At 40.7% G+C, this 14,212-nt stretch overlaps 1 long non-coding RNA gene across 1 annotated transcript in view; it reads right to left on the bottom strand.

The window, feature by feature from the left end:
- Nucleotides 1-689: 689 nt before the first annotated feature.
- Nucleotides 690-14,212, bottom strand: part of LOC134730266 (uncharacterized) — a 48,088-nt gene continuing 34,565 nt past the window's right edge. The window contains exons 2-4 of the long non-coding RNA XR_010111958.1: nucleotides 2,785-2,919; nucleotides 1,912-2,070; nucleotides 690-1,397 (exon numbers count right to left, since the gene is read on the bottom strand). This is a non-coding gene — a long non-coding RNA (uncharacterized LOC134730266). The remainder of the gene's footprint in view (nucleotides 1,398-1,911; nucleotides 2,071-2,784; nucleotides 2,920-14,212) is intronic.

The raw sequence follows: 14,212 nt of genomic DNA, 5'->3' as shown, positions 1-14,212 counted from the left end.
ACGGGTACATCTGCCTACTATGCCTAGTCCCAGAACCATGAGCCTGTCTGGCATAGATCATTCAGTTTTGCAGGCATCCCTCTATGGAATGTGGTTCTCTCCCCTACAGAAGGGTCCCCACTGTACTGGGGGAGGGGAGGTTGTAAGCAAAGTCATCCGTCCCTTGGAAGACGTCCTGACCTCCCCAGGACTGAACTTTCAACCTCTTGAGCTGACAGTTAGTAGTGGATGCACAAATTTTGCTTGCGACTAATTGCAGCTTGTAAATGGAGCATTGTGGCTCCGGAAAAGAGCCAGCAGTCTCTCTTCCCAGGGTCACCCAAGTGGAATCTGGACACAAGAAAGCCTGTCCCCTAATGGGCGTCCTCCCTGAGCCCTTCCCAACCTCTCAGGCCCTGGGTTTGTCTCCATCAAGTAGAGAGCTAGAGGGCACAGCAGGAGACTCCTCTGCAAATCTTCTTCGAATGCTGGGCTATTCATAGTAACTTGCAGCTCCCTCAGGAATTCCCACAGACTTCCCAGAGCTGACTATTGTCTCCCCACCCTGCAGCAGTGGCCTTTCACAGACCCAGGGATATACACGCCATCTCAAAGCACAAAATGCTTTGCAAGCCGTCCGTGAGATGTTCACCAAAGAAACTACTGGAAGTTGAGAGGACGAAAAACAGAGGCAAGTTGGGAAGGTAGAATAAGATTTTCCAGCAGATTAACTATTTATTTTTAGTTTCACAAAGCAGACACACTTTGTAATAGACAAATAAGCTATAGAGTGCCATGGAACATGAAGTCACATTTCTTTTTCTTAAAGGCAGGACTAGGTATGCTCTGAGCATCTCTGATAGAACAGCTGGCTGTACATGTGAACCACAAACATTCAGTTGTAAAACAAAAGGGGTAGCCAAGGGTGACTTTTTTGTTTTCTCTGATAGTTTCATTGGACTGAGGTGGTAGCTAATATCATCCTGTATCCTCAGACCATGAAAAGAACATAAGGAACTCTGTGAAAGTGTGGAGTGAGCTTTCCAGGCAAGCATCATATTGTTCTCAGTTAATCAAATTTGTCAAATTGTTCCCAGTGCCTTAGAGCTAAAGGGTAATACTTAGGACCACAGTAAACAAATCCCCAGCCATCTGCTCTGACAGCTGTTGGACCTTGAGCACGAACTTGTATTCCCAGAGTATTCTGAGAGCCCTTAGGCACAGGGATGTACTAGAATGGTTCGACCATCAAGTGGCCAAAGAAAGGTTAAAACTACTAACAGCCCTGGGATATGTATTCCCAGCTAGAGGTGTCCCAGGAATAAGCAACAGGAGCAAAATTCTCCCTTTGTTCATCAGTCTCTGAGCATTCCAGTTTCTGTGTCATCTGGATATTTTCTTAATACCTTCAACTTGGCCTTAAAAATCAATGCAGTTAGTGAACTGCTTAGTTGAAACTGAACACATCTATTGATGCCGAAACAAGAGCTGTGCACTTCCAGCCAATTTAAAGAAATCTGCTTGGATGATCTATTCGATTCTGTGCCTCTCGAATGTGAGGGCTCAGAGAATTCCCTTGCAGTTTCAGTAAATTATTTCTATGAAAGTTGTTTGCCTTCACAAGTTAGTTTTTGTGGCCAATTTCATTAGGCCAATTGGGTGTCATAAATGATGTTAGAATAGGGTGATCAACCAACCCAGTTATGCTGAGACTGTCTCAGTTTTAAAACTGAAAATTCTACATTCTCTGAAACCTCCTATTCCCAGGCAAATGAATAGCTCGTCATTTTACCAAGTAATTTCCCTTCCAAGTCAAAATGTCCTACTGAGCTTGAAAGTGTAGCAACTTAATAAAGTCTTGAGTTTCTGAGTTTGAAATCTTAGTGGAGCACACATTAAAAGGGATCCTTCTGAAAGTGACAAGGGGCTTACCTGGGGAGGTCAGTTTGATTTGAAATTATCCAAGAGTAAGAGGACTCTTTGTGACATCTGATGGGTGGGGGAGCTCGGTGTCCAAGTATACCACACTCAGTAACCACACATAGGTATTTAGTAGCCAGCGTTTTCATCTTTCTTCCATGTCTTCAATTTCTGATACAGAAAAAAAATGCCAGACAGATTTTTATAAATGTTCTCTTGGGACATTGTACATTTCCACTCATATACTTTTATGCACTTGGGAAACGTGAAAAGAAAGTCAGATGAAAGAAATATTTAAACTATGTAAGCCTCTCTTACCACATTCTTAGAAGATCAAAGTCATTTTGTGCATTAATGTTTTTCCATATCTAAACTTTATATTTGGCTTCATTTATTCCACTCAATTTGACCTAACTCAGTGCTTTTTAAACTCAAATGTGCCAGTGAATCACCTGGGGATCTTGTTAAAATACAAATTCTGATTCAGTATGTCTGGGGTGGAGCCTGGGATTCTGCACTTCCAACTAGCTCCCAGGTGATACTGATGTGGCTGGTCTGAGGGCCACAACTTGAGTAGCAAGATTCCAGGTGACTGTAACTACATTTTCTTTACTCTCAGGAAATTTCTCAAAAGAGGGAAGAAAAAATATTTTTAAAGGAATGGAGAGAAGAAATTGTGCTTTATATTCTCAAAAATAATGTCTGCGGAACAGTGAATACTGTGTGTTTTAATGCAAAACACAAATGCAATTAGAACTGACCCAAAACATCAGCCTATCTAGGAAAGGAAGGCAGAAGGAATGAAGTAGAGGAAGTTAGAGGGTGTGGCCATTGAATGTCTGTGGCTGGAGGGAGGCTGCTCTTTTCTCAAGCAAAGGTACTTACCTTTTCTTCTACCACTCTCTTTCCAGGGACATCAATAGCCAGGATTCCCCTTCCAAAGGTTGCTGGAAGTGTGAGCAGCACTTTGGTTATGAAGCAAGAGAATGTTTTATTCTCTTTCAATTGGTTGTGAGAACCCTACAAAAAGATCCATTAAAGATGAAAAATGAAGCATGCTCTGAAAAGCATACCAATCTTTTCATGTTCATTATAGTTTATTGTGTTTCTGAAGACACAAAAACAGATAATGAAATACATAAGTAGAAGAGGAAATATCATTAAGTGAAATGCCTGACAGAAAATGGATTATACTAAAACACACACAGTTCTGATAGCATTTTACAATAAAAATTGTTTATGTGACTCAAGGATTTCTGTTGCTCACACAGCCCTGGTTGACACATATAGGGGCAGAAAAGAAATTTTGGGATTAAATATTTTAATTATTTAAGAACAAAGTGGATTTGCCTCAGAAATGGATGAGATGTTTCACCCAAATTATATCAGTCATGACCTTGGGAGAGTTTACATCCTTTTCCCTGAAGAGGAGCATCAAATGTAGCTGATTACATGGTCACTAAGCACCCCCACAAAACAAATCTTTCAATGTATGTTTACATTCCATGGAAAATGTGTAGCCAAGGCTCTGACCAATACGACTTATATCTACTGCTCTTACAGGAGTTTCAGGCTGAAAGAAGAAACCCTTTTTTCATACAGGTCATCAAAGCAGAGGTGGGCCAAATTATGCTCCATGTTTCTTTGCGTTTCTACAAAGGAGGAGCATATAATGGAATAAATTGAGCTCAATATTTTTCCTTTACCTAGAAGCTTGCTTCTGTTTAATTTCTCCCATATTTTTGTTCTGAATAGCTGTCTGCTCATAAATGGTCCTCTATGTGTTTTGATATGATATCCTCAGAGACCCTCTTAGATTGTGAAATCCTAGTGAGTGGAGCTGTTTATTTGCTCATCATCAAGACAGGTGGTCTCTCAGGCCAGCAGACACTTCTTTAGAGAGCAGTCTCTGGGCTGCAGCTTTGACTCCAGATGGGTGAAAACCACTCTGTTACATCTTAGGCTTCACTTGCTCTCTTTTTTCTTGGTATGGCTGTGTGGGGGCTGATGATAAGAAGGACCGTGAAGGAGGATCAGTTTTATTTTTCTGCCTCTGCCACCTTCGTGTTCACAGCCCCTGGCTTGGAACAATGCACACACCTCTAGAACGTTGTCACCTCTCATCAGATCTACAAATTGGGTGCTTGCACCAGTGGAGAAGCCAGCTCACAGGCAACAGGAATGGTTTTAAGTGTCCTGCCTTGTTTCTTCTTCTTGAATTTGCTCAGACATATGCATAGATTTACATGATCTGTCCATTTATATATACTTTGGGCACTTAACCTTGCAGCTACCTATTTCTATTTAAAGTCATAATTTCCTCCCACATTTTCCTGATCATGTTCAACTCTGCAGTCTACGTTGCTGAGAACATTCTGTCATTCATTCATTGAACAAATATTTGAGTGCTTTCTATGTGGCAGGCATGGTAGTAGGTGCTGGGGTACAACATTGAATAACACAAAGCCCTTGGCTTCTTTCATTCTAGTGGCAGAGTGGAGAGACAGTCAGCAAACAAATAAACCAATAGATATGAACTGTATTAGATGGTAATAAGTCCTAGAGAGAAGAATGTACAAGGTTAGGAAGATGGGGGTGCTGCAGGGGGGTGCAGGTATTGCTCTTTTACATGGAGTAGTCAGAGAACTTCCCATCTGGAGCTATGACTTGGGATTGTACTTTGTACAAGTCCATAGGTTGCTTTTCTCCTCATGGTTGTTATAGGTTGTGTTGCTGTGAAAACTTTCTGGCAGATAGGATCAAAGCACTTGATTAAGAGGGTGCCCTTTTTTGAAATTGTCCTTTGGGACTAGTTGTAGGCCTTGATAAGGCTGAGATTTTAGCAGCTCCATGGAGGAAGTGAGGCAGTGAGTCATAAAGCTATATGGGGGAAGAGTATTTCAGGCAGGTGGAACAGCAAATGTGACGTCCTGAAGCAGGAGCAATTCATGGTGTGTTAGAGGATGGGGCCAGTGGCTGGAGCAGAATGAATGAGGGGGCAGGCATGGGAGGTGAGGCCAGGGGTGGAGGAGGACCCATCACAAAGGGTCTTGGAGATCATTGCAAGGACTTTGTCTTTCATTTTAATAGAAACAGAAAGTCAGTGAAAGGCTTTGAACTGAGAATTGATATGGCCTGATTAATATATATTAAGGATCATTCTGGCTGCCATGTGAAGAACTGATATAGGGCAGATATGAGTGCAAGCAGACAATGATGAGGCTATTGCAATTGCCCAGGGGAAAGAATATGGTGGGTTGACCCTTTGGGGTAATAGTGGAAGTGGTGAGAAATATTAATTCTGCTTTAGGAGAAGCCTTTTATATGAATCCTGAGATCCATTAGCTTCTTGTGCAACGTGGTGAAAATCCTTCTCTTGCATATCAGGTGTATTTCAACAATTAGTGTCCCACAGAAAGAATGGTGGAACCTCAGAGTTGGAAGGGTCTTAGAAGCAGGACATCTAGTGGAGGAAGAGTGAAAACAGAGATGCTTGGTCCGATCTTCAAGCTTGTGTAGCTCTTACATTTTGATGGGGGGAAGGGAGGAAACTGATGCCTCAATAAATGTTAGTTTATCTGGAATTCACAGTGGTCCCAGGCTAGGGAATCTAAAGGTGGAGACTGCATCCTAGTGTGAGAGAGCAAAAAATCTGAAAGCTCCGATCTAACTTAGTTCTCTTTTGAGGCTATTTCAACCTGTCACACAATGCAGAGATTACCTGCTCAGCATCCCAGGTTGCATAAACCTAGCCTTGACTACGTTTCCAATGGAAGAGTGCTTGTCATTTTAAGGTAATTCACCATGATGTTGGACAGCTCCAAGCATCTGGAAGATTTTTGTTTGTTTGTTTGTTTTTGTTTTGTTTTTGTACAGAGCTGAAATCTCTCTCTTCTACCCATTCTGTCCTCTGCAGCTAGGCTAGCCAGTAAAGGCAGTGGAAGAATATTGGTTAAGAGTATGGTTCTGGATCCAGATGGTCTAGGTCAGGATCCAGGTTCTTTGTGAACTTGAGCAAGTTGATAAACCTCAGTTTCCTTAATTTGTGCCTCAGTTTCCTCAAAAGCAAGGTAGTACCTATAAAGCACTTAGAAGAGGACATGGTACAGAGATGGTGTTCAAAAAATAATGGCCATATGATTAATTATTCTTTCGTATTGTTATGAATATGAGAATCTGGCCCATATTTGAGCACCACTCTCATGAGGCTCTGCTTTTCCTGTAATTTGCTTATTCCTATTAAATTTTGTAGTCCTCACATGATTCCTGGTAGCAATTATCAATGAAATTAACAAAAGCAAAGGGTTTGGTGTTTGCCCTGGGGCAGCAAGAAAAGAGGAATTACTGATAACTGGTTTTGGGGTTCAGGCATTAACCTGAACCCAAGTTGTTGGTTCTCCAGCATTTAAGGTTGACCCCATCTTAAATATAGATCCATAAGGCCCATATCATTTGGTAAGCAGTAGTTCAGGATGCAGTGGAGTAGTGTGGTTGAAAATCTAGGTTTTGGAGTCTGATTTTTCTCATTTGACTCCAGTTTTGACACTTATTCTATAACTATGGGCAACTTATTTAATCATAATAATATATTCCTTCAGTTTATTGTCAAGATCAAATGAGAATATATTCACAGTGCTTTGTATGATGTAGGAGGTCAATAAATTCTAGTAATAATTTTAAGTTATAGAAATGAATTTCTAAAACAAAGTAATAGGGTTTGGATCTGAGTCCCCACCAAATCGCATGTTGAATTGTAGTCCCCAGTGTTGGAGGTGAGGCCTAGTGGAAGGTGTTTGGATCATGGGGATAGATTTTTCATGAATGATTTAGCACCATCTGCTTGGTGCTGTTCTCATGACAGTGAGTTAATTCTTGCAAGATCTGTTTGTTTAAAAATGTGTAGCACCTCCCCCTTCACTCTCTTCTCTCTTGCTCCTGCTCCCACCATGTGAGATGAAATTTGCCTTCTGCCATGATTGTAAGTTTCCTGAGGCCTTACCAGAATCCAGGCAGATGCCAGCATCTTGCATCCTGTACAGCCTGCAGAACTATGAGCTAATTAAATCTCTTTTCTTTATAAATTACCCAGTCTCAAATATTTCTTTATAGGAATATGAGAACAGACTAATACATAAAGTCAATTCTTAGAAATGACCATGTTCAAAAGTAATCCAAGCCACATTCTCTGGGCTTCATAGTGCATCTTAAGGAGGAGAAGAAGGAAGGAATATTAAGACTTGCTGCTCCTACCTTCCTGGCAAGTGAAGTTTCCCAGTGCTCAAAGAGGCTTACTGCTAGAGCCAGGTGGAGCTGCTCTCACATTCACAAGAAATGTAGGAGACTCTGAAGTTGGCTTACCCTGACACCCACCCATCAACTGAAAATTTAAAATGTGCTTGAACTCATTATTTCGTAGCAGATACATTTTTTAAAATAAATTTTTTTCTTGAATACAACAAAATACGTGTCTATTATAGAAATGCAAGAAAGCATAGAATAACCCAAAGAGGCAAACCAGGTTTATTTCCACTGCCCAGAAGTTGCCCTTGCAAGGTTTTTGCACAGCACCTTAGGTGGGTAAGCAACATAAGGCAGGGCTGTGTCTTTCTGGCCTAATCCCAAGACCCTAGAAAGGAATGCAGCATCATGGTACAGAAGAGTGATTAGTAAAGAGTGGCTGGATGAATGACATATAATCATGTCTATAAATATATTTTTACCCCCACTGGGGATAAAAATTGCCAGGTAGATTTCTTTCCATTGTTGTTTCACTTAATTGGATCCTTTTAAATATTGAATATAAAGCCAGTGGTGAATATAAGCAGATCCTAAATGTGCCAAGAACACAGTCTTGTGTTTTGCCCATGTGGAGGTCCATAATCCAAGAAGTGTCCAATGGGCTTCTCTCAGTGGATCCTGAAAACTGACCAGGCTGATCTCAAGTAAGTGGCTCCCACCCAGAAATCCCTTCTCCTGAGTTTTTTTTAACCCCACTTTCACTCATTTGGAGAATTTCACAAACATTTTGGATTTAGGAGAATTTCCACTTCCCTCCCCTACATTCAATTTTCTTTCTAAGATAATGGGGTACCATTTATTTTATGCTTGCAACAAGCCTGATACTTTGCGAAACTTCAAACTGATATCAACTCATTTAATCCTCATAACAACTCTGTGTTGGCTATCACCATTCTTACAGAAGAAAAAGCAGAGGCTATGGAAGGTGCAAAAACTTGCCCAGAGTCACATGGCGGGCAAAGGGCAGAGTCTAGTTCAGGTCAGTCTGACTCCAAAGTCCATGCTTCAACCACCTGGATATGCCATCATGAGAGTTTATGTTTAATCTTGAATATTGTTCTCTATACTTAGCTTTATAAGCATGAAGCTATTATATTACCTCCAGCGGCATCTGAAATGTCAAAATAATATCTGGAGTGGATGTGCCATAATTTAAATACTCAATCTTTTGCCCCTCCTTGTTAAACATGTAGGTTGTAGAGAATGTCAGAGCAGAGATGCCCAATATTTAAAGCTCAGAGAGCGTGAGGAAGAGCATCCTATTGTGGAACCCCAGGAGTGAGGTGGTGGACAAAGTAAAAGCCAGTTAACATGAAGGGATCACGTGGAAACTGGGTCCTGGGCATCTTGCACTTTCCTAGAACCCAACATGTGGCTCCCAGGAAATTACAGGAACACTGAACAAGGAGGCTGCAGAAGGGTAACAAGAAAGGTTTGTGTTTGCATTTTCCCCACATCTGGTTTTTGCCCATCTGAACACGTCGTAGGGCTAAATTACAATGTAATAAATTACAAGGGCTTGACCATCAGAGCCTTTTTGGGGTATGGGAGGGAAACATCCAATCCTGCTTTGCTGCTAGGTCTCTCTCTCTCTCTCTCTCTCTCTCCCCCTTTCTCTGTCTTCTGAGGAATCTGGAGGATGACTAATAAGGGGTAAAAGAGGCTCATCTTCCTCTTCCTCTCTCTCCCCCACTCCCAGGGCTGGGTCTTTCTGCCCTCAGAAACCCTTGGACGCTGTCAGTGATTGTTAGAGAGAGACTGTTCGGGCTGAGGCTTCAGACACTGCCCAAGGGCAGATTGCTGGACTCCCAGCCCGAGCCCTGCCTCACGAACAATGAAGACCCTTCAGCTTCTCCCCTCAGCTGTCTCAGGGCCACCCCGGGTGAGGTGGGGGTGGGCGACCAAGTGAACCCCAGCTCAGGAGGGCACAAGGAGGGAGGTAAAATAGCACGGTTAAAATCAGAGTCTTTTTGAACCCCGGGTTAAATTTCCAGCCCTGCCATTTATCTGTGTAACTTTGATTTGTGTTAGTTAACCTGAAAGAACCTCAGTTTTTCTATCTAGAAAATGGTGATGATAATCCTTAACAAAGAGAGGCTGAAAAGATGAAATAAAATGAAACCATTATGCCTGTCAATCAGTGCATGTTGGCTGATATTGATATTGTCAGCCTAAGTGTATGGAAGAATTATATTCTCTCTTCTATTTTGTAAAATGCTTCTGACTATTTTTGTGTAATTTTCTACTTAGTTAAACTCATTCATTTTTGCCCGGATGGGTTAATTTACTAACCCTCCCTTACCCACCCTTCCCAAAAGCTTTTGTTCTTCTAGGTCCATGGCTTGGAGAAAGGAGACGTAGGTCTTTTTTGTTTGAAGGATACTGGGGCCCGAGGCGACCCTCAGGTGACCTGTTCCAGCCGGAGAATCTAGCTAGAGAGAAGTTTGCAGGAGACACAAGAAGCTTTTGTGACTTTTTTTGTTTGTTTATGAATATTTAAAAGCATGTGTTATTCTTTGTACGGTGTGTATAGAAGCTATTCAACACTTGCAGGTGAATGATGAGATACTCCTTTTTCAGGTCAAGAAATTCCTTTGGCATTCTCATTTTTTCAGTCTTAAGAACCCAAAAGAGAAAAGTATGACTCTGAGAGGCTTCCAAATGGGAATTAACACCACTCTATGATCTGTGCAGTTGTTATTTGCAATACAACACAAGCACAGAGGACATAGGGGGAAAAAAGAAGTATAACCAAGGGACAAGATGGTAGTATATTTTCTCATGAAGAATAGAAAACAATTCTCTCCTAAAACCAGATTGAGACAGCTAATTGGAGCCTTTGGGAGACACCATTGACGAGACACTCAGAAGAGAATTACTCCATTTTGCAGTTCAGTGTGTCTCAGATCTTAGACTGACCTAATTTCAACAAAACATAATATTATGAAAGAAAAAAGTTGTATCCCAATAGTAGGAAGTGATTGTAGGGTTAAAGGGTGCCTGTTTGGTAAGTGTCTACTTCGTCTTTTTATTCATTTAAGCTCCTCCACTCCCTGGCACTCACCCTATTTCTACTTTCAAGGATAGACTCTGACATTTCTTCTGTGACTAGAGTAAGTCATCCTTTTTCTTTCTGGAATTTGGGTTCATAAAACTGCAACCCTTATATTTTAAAAGAGACTCTTAGGACAAAACTGGAAAAAAATTAAAGTGATGAATTGTTTCTAGAAACTCTTTGATTCAGGAAACTTTAAATTACCAAGAATACTCATGGTTAATTATTCTAGATTTGGTTTACCCAAATCTCAAAATTAACTGTGCATATAGTTTGCTTGGATTGATACATGTTGATGATGTTTACCGCAAATAATCCCTCAAAGTTTAGAATCTATTTTTACTTTTTCCCCCAAGTTAGAATTTAGCCTTTGAATACATTTTGTTTATAGTTGTTTAAAATTCCATGTAAGTATATAAACTCCCACTTGCTCTCGTTTCATTTCTCTGCCATTTTTGCAGGCAATTTTTACATGAAAGTTGTGTCACTCTTAACAATCTAGCCTTATTTTCTCATTTCCCTTTAATGGTTTTGTGTTCTAAGTTTAATTTAAGAATGGATTGCTTACATTTCACTTACAAATCTCCCTTCTAGTCACTGTTATTAATACCACAATTTTGTTGTAATATCTGTAAGAGCACAAAATGTGTCCTCTTAAAGATGCATTTGCCAACCGCTGACTTGCATACATTTCAATTACAACTCTCCCTTGTAATTATTATTATTAATATCACAATTACTATCTTAATATCTATAAGACTGCAGAAGGTGGCCTGTCAAGGGTGCATTTACAAACAGCTTTTTCAGTTTCCTCTTAAGAAAAATGTGCCAGACTTTATCTAAATTCAACCTCCCCTATGATTTACATTAGACAACACACTCCATCAATAAAACCATCAAAATGATCTACTGCGTTGTAGACAAAAGTTATTGTGTCAAGTTGACACTAATCAGTTAATTCCAGTAAACCTTCAGATAAACAAAAGCTTGTTGTCTATTACTGATGTGTGTGATGGGCCTCTTGTATATCCTATGGTTATGCCCATCTATAGAGATGTATTTGGCAGACACTTGCCCTGAGGCATCTATATGGAAACTGAGACAAGATCTATAGTTAATGATGTTGACCCTGACTCCCCCAACAGAGACTGAATTCAAGTCCTCATAATATCTCGACAGCTGATATGTATATTGTGCTAATAATATTAACAATTACTATGCCACTGGGATTCCCCAGGCCCTGGCTTAAAAAAAAAAAGCTATTTTAAAGCTTCTTTCCTTATATGAACTAATTTCCTTGTTTATGCCCATCATTACTCCTTTCTCCCCATTGAGACAAGAATGTGTTTCTAAGCAGAGAAAGGCTTTTCTTAGTAGAGGTATTTTGTATTAATAAGAAATGCTGTGTGAGTTCATCAACTTCTGGAAGGGCTAGCAGTACTAGTGATGCTCTAAGGAAACATTTATAGTCATCATTTCCCAGTCAGCTTGGGCTAGTAGAAACCGAGAGAGCTAGCTTCACATTGATGTTGTTGATATTGGTCAGAAGGAGGCATTCAGAATGTCAGTAGGCCCTGCCTGGTGTGGCTCTCCTTTGGACATAGGGAGACAAGACTGCCAACCCCTGCTTGGCATGATTGGGTGGCTGAGGCATCAGAAATTGCCCTTGGGGCTCCTGAGTTAGCTGCCCAGCCTTGGAGAAAAGTGGAGGGATTGAACCAGATCTCTCCTCTTCTCCCGGCTTCTCCTTCCTCTGCAAATAAATAGGAAAGGCCACGGCAGGCTCACAGGCCACAGAGAAGCTCAGGATGAAATGTTGACAGGGGGCACTGTTAAAAATTAAATTCTGCCCTATTTTGTGTACCATTCTTGTGAGTCACATTCGTGAATAGTAGCGAGAGATTTAATGATCGCATATTTTTTATCTTATTTCCCTTCAGTCGATGGCAATTTTTTTCTGTTAATGTCAACTTAGAGCTCAAAGTAATTTAGTAATTGATTCTAAGCACAGCAGTTCGCCAACGGCAGCTCTCCATTTGTGGGGAATATCTCTGCTAATTTTATCCATCAGAATGAGATTACCATGCTAATCTCTCCCATCCTCATCTCTTGGTCATTTGGGACATGCTGATGCAAATGACTTATTAGACACAAGGCCTTCGTCCATCCCCAGTATCAGAGAAAGATGAAAGGAAGCCAAGATAAGGATATTTCAATGCCGGTACAGACACAGATGGTATGCATGCCTAATACTAAAATGATAATACCCTAAACTGGAAACCCAAATAAAAACAAGTTATGACAAATGAAAAATACAATGGATCAAAGTATATTAAGTACATTGATGGGGAAGAACAAAAAGAATTAAGGCAGAACAAATGCATCTGGGGACGTGTAATTGGAAACTTAAACATTCATTGAGCCAGGGAAATCTAGAAAGTCATATGTCAGGTGGAGGGAGGGGGCTACCCTTAATGAGATTAAGTGGAGAAAACCAAAATGGCTGTGCTAACAAAAAGATTGAGGCTGTGTCTACAGACACAATCTGTTCGACTGTTTTCAGTGAATGACTGGTTACTGACCAAGTTAGCTATTGGTTGCTTGTCTGATTCAATTAAAATGCTCAAACCAATGTGAGCGTCTATGGTAAAAATAGCCTGAAACTAGTTTGGGTTACATATACACAATAGGGTTTTGTATAACACAATGGGCTGAAAGGCCTTCCAAAGACATTGCTAGTAAATGGATACATTTTTAAATGCTTTGCTTTATGAAATAGCAAAATACTTAGGGGAAGTTCAGAAAAAAATAGTTTAAATACTTCAGGTAAGAAGGGGTTTAAAGAAAGAAAACAACTAATAAAGTAGCTGGGTGAATGTTTATGGAGACAGAAAACACCTCAGAGAGATGGAGTGTTTGTTTTAACACCCCTTAACATTTAGGATGCCAGATATGAGATCAAAAAAGGAAAATCTTGATATTAAGCATATAAATAAATCCTATATTATCTCTTCCATGGAAGAAATGAGAAATGGACATTATGGTCATTTTACCTTTAAAAAGCCAAACATCATGCCTGTAATCCCAGCACTTTGGGAGACCGAGGCTGGCGGATCACGAGGTCAGGAGATTGAGACCATCGTGGTTAACACGGTGAAACCCCGTCTCTACTAAAAAAAAAAAAAAAATACAAAAAAATTAGCCGGGCGTGGTGGCGGCCGCCTGCAGTCACAGTACTCGGGAGACTGAGGCAGGAGAATGGCGTGAACCCGGGAGGCGGAGCTTGCAGTGAGCTGAGGTCGTGCCACTGCACTCCAGCCTGGGGGACAGAGCGAGACTCCGTCCGAAAAAAAAAGAAAGCCAAAAACTTTATTACCAAGTTAATAAAAATATATCATAAAAATTCTAGAACAAAATGATTTCCAAGTTTTAATCATTGCCTCAATTATTTCAAATGTGATATATATATATACATTTTTTAAAGATACATTTTAAAAAATGTATTTATATATACTTTTTTTTTTTTAAGACAGAGTCTTGCTCTGTTGCCTGGGCTGGAGTGCAATGGCATGACCTTGGCTCACTGCAGTCCCCACCTCCCAGGTTCAAGTGATTCTCTGCCTCAGCTTCCTGAGTAGCTGGGAGTACAGGCGCGTGCCACCGCGTCTGGCTAATTTTTGTATTTTTAGTAGAGATGGGGTTTCACCATGTTGGCCAGGCTGGTCTTGAACTCCTGACCTCAAGTGATCCACCTATCTCAGCCTCCCAAAGTGCTGGGATAACAGGCGTGAGCCACTGCACCCGGCCAAATGTTTTATATTCTAAAGCTGTTATGTAACAGTAGCAATAGCCTAAAAATAGGGCTAAAACCCCTCAAATGCACGCTGCTGTCTCATACCCCTAACCTCACACTTGATATCATCCCCCCAAACCAGGATTTTCTCCTGACTTTTCTTTTCT

This window comes from Pan paniscus, chromosome 3 (assembly GCF_029289425.2).
Source record: "Pan paniscus chromosome 3, NHGRI_mPanPan1-v2.0_pri, whole genome shotgun sequence".
NCBI classification, from domain to species: domain Eukaryota; kingdom Metazoa; phylum Chordata; class Mammalia; order Primates; family Hominidae; genus Pan; species Pan paniscus.
The sequence above is the reverse complement of the archived record's forward strand: the minus strand, read 5'-3'. Positions and strand labels throughout refer to the sequence as shown.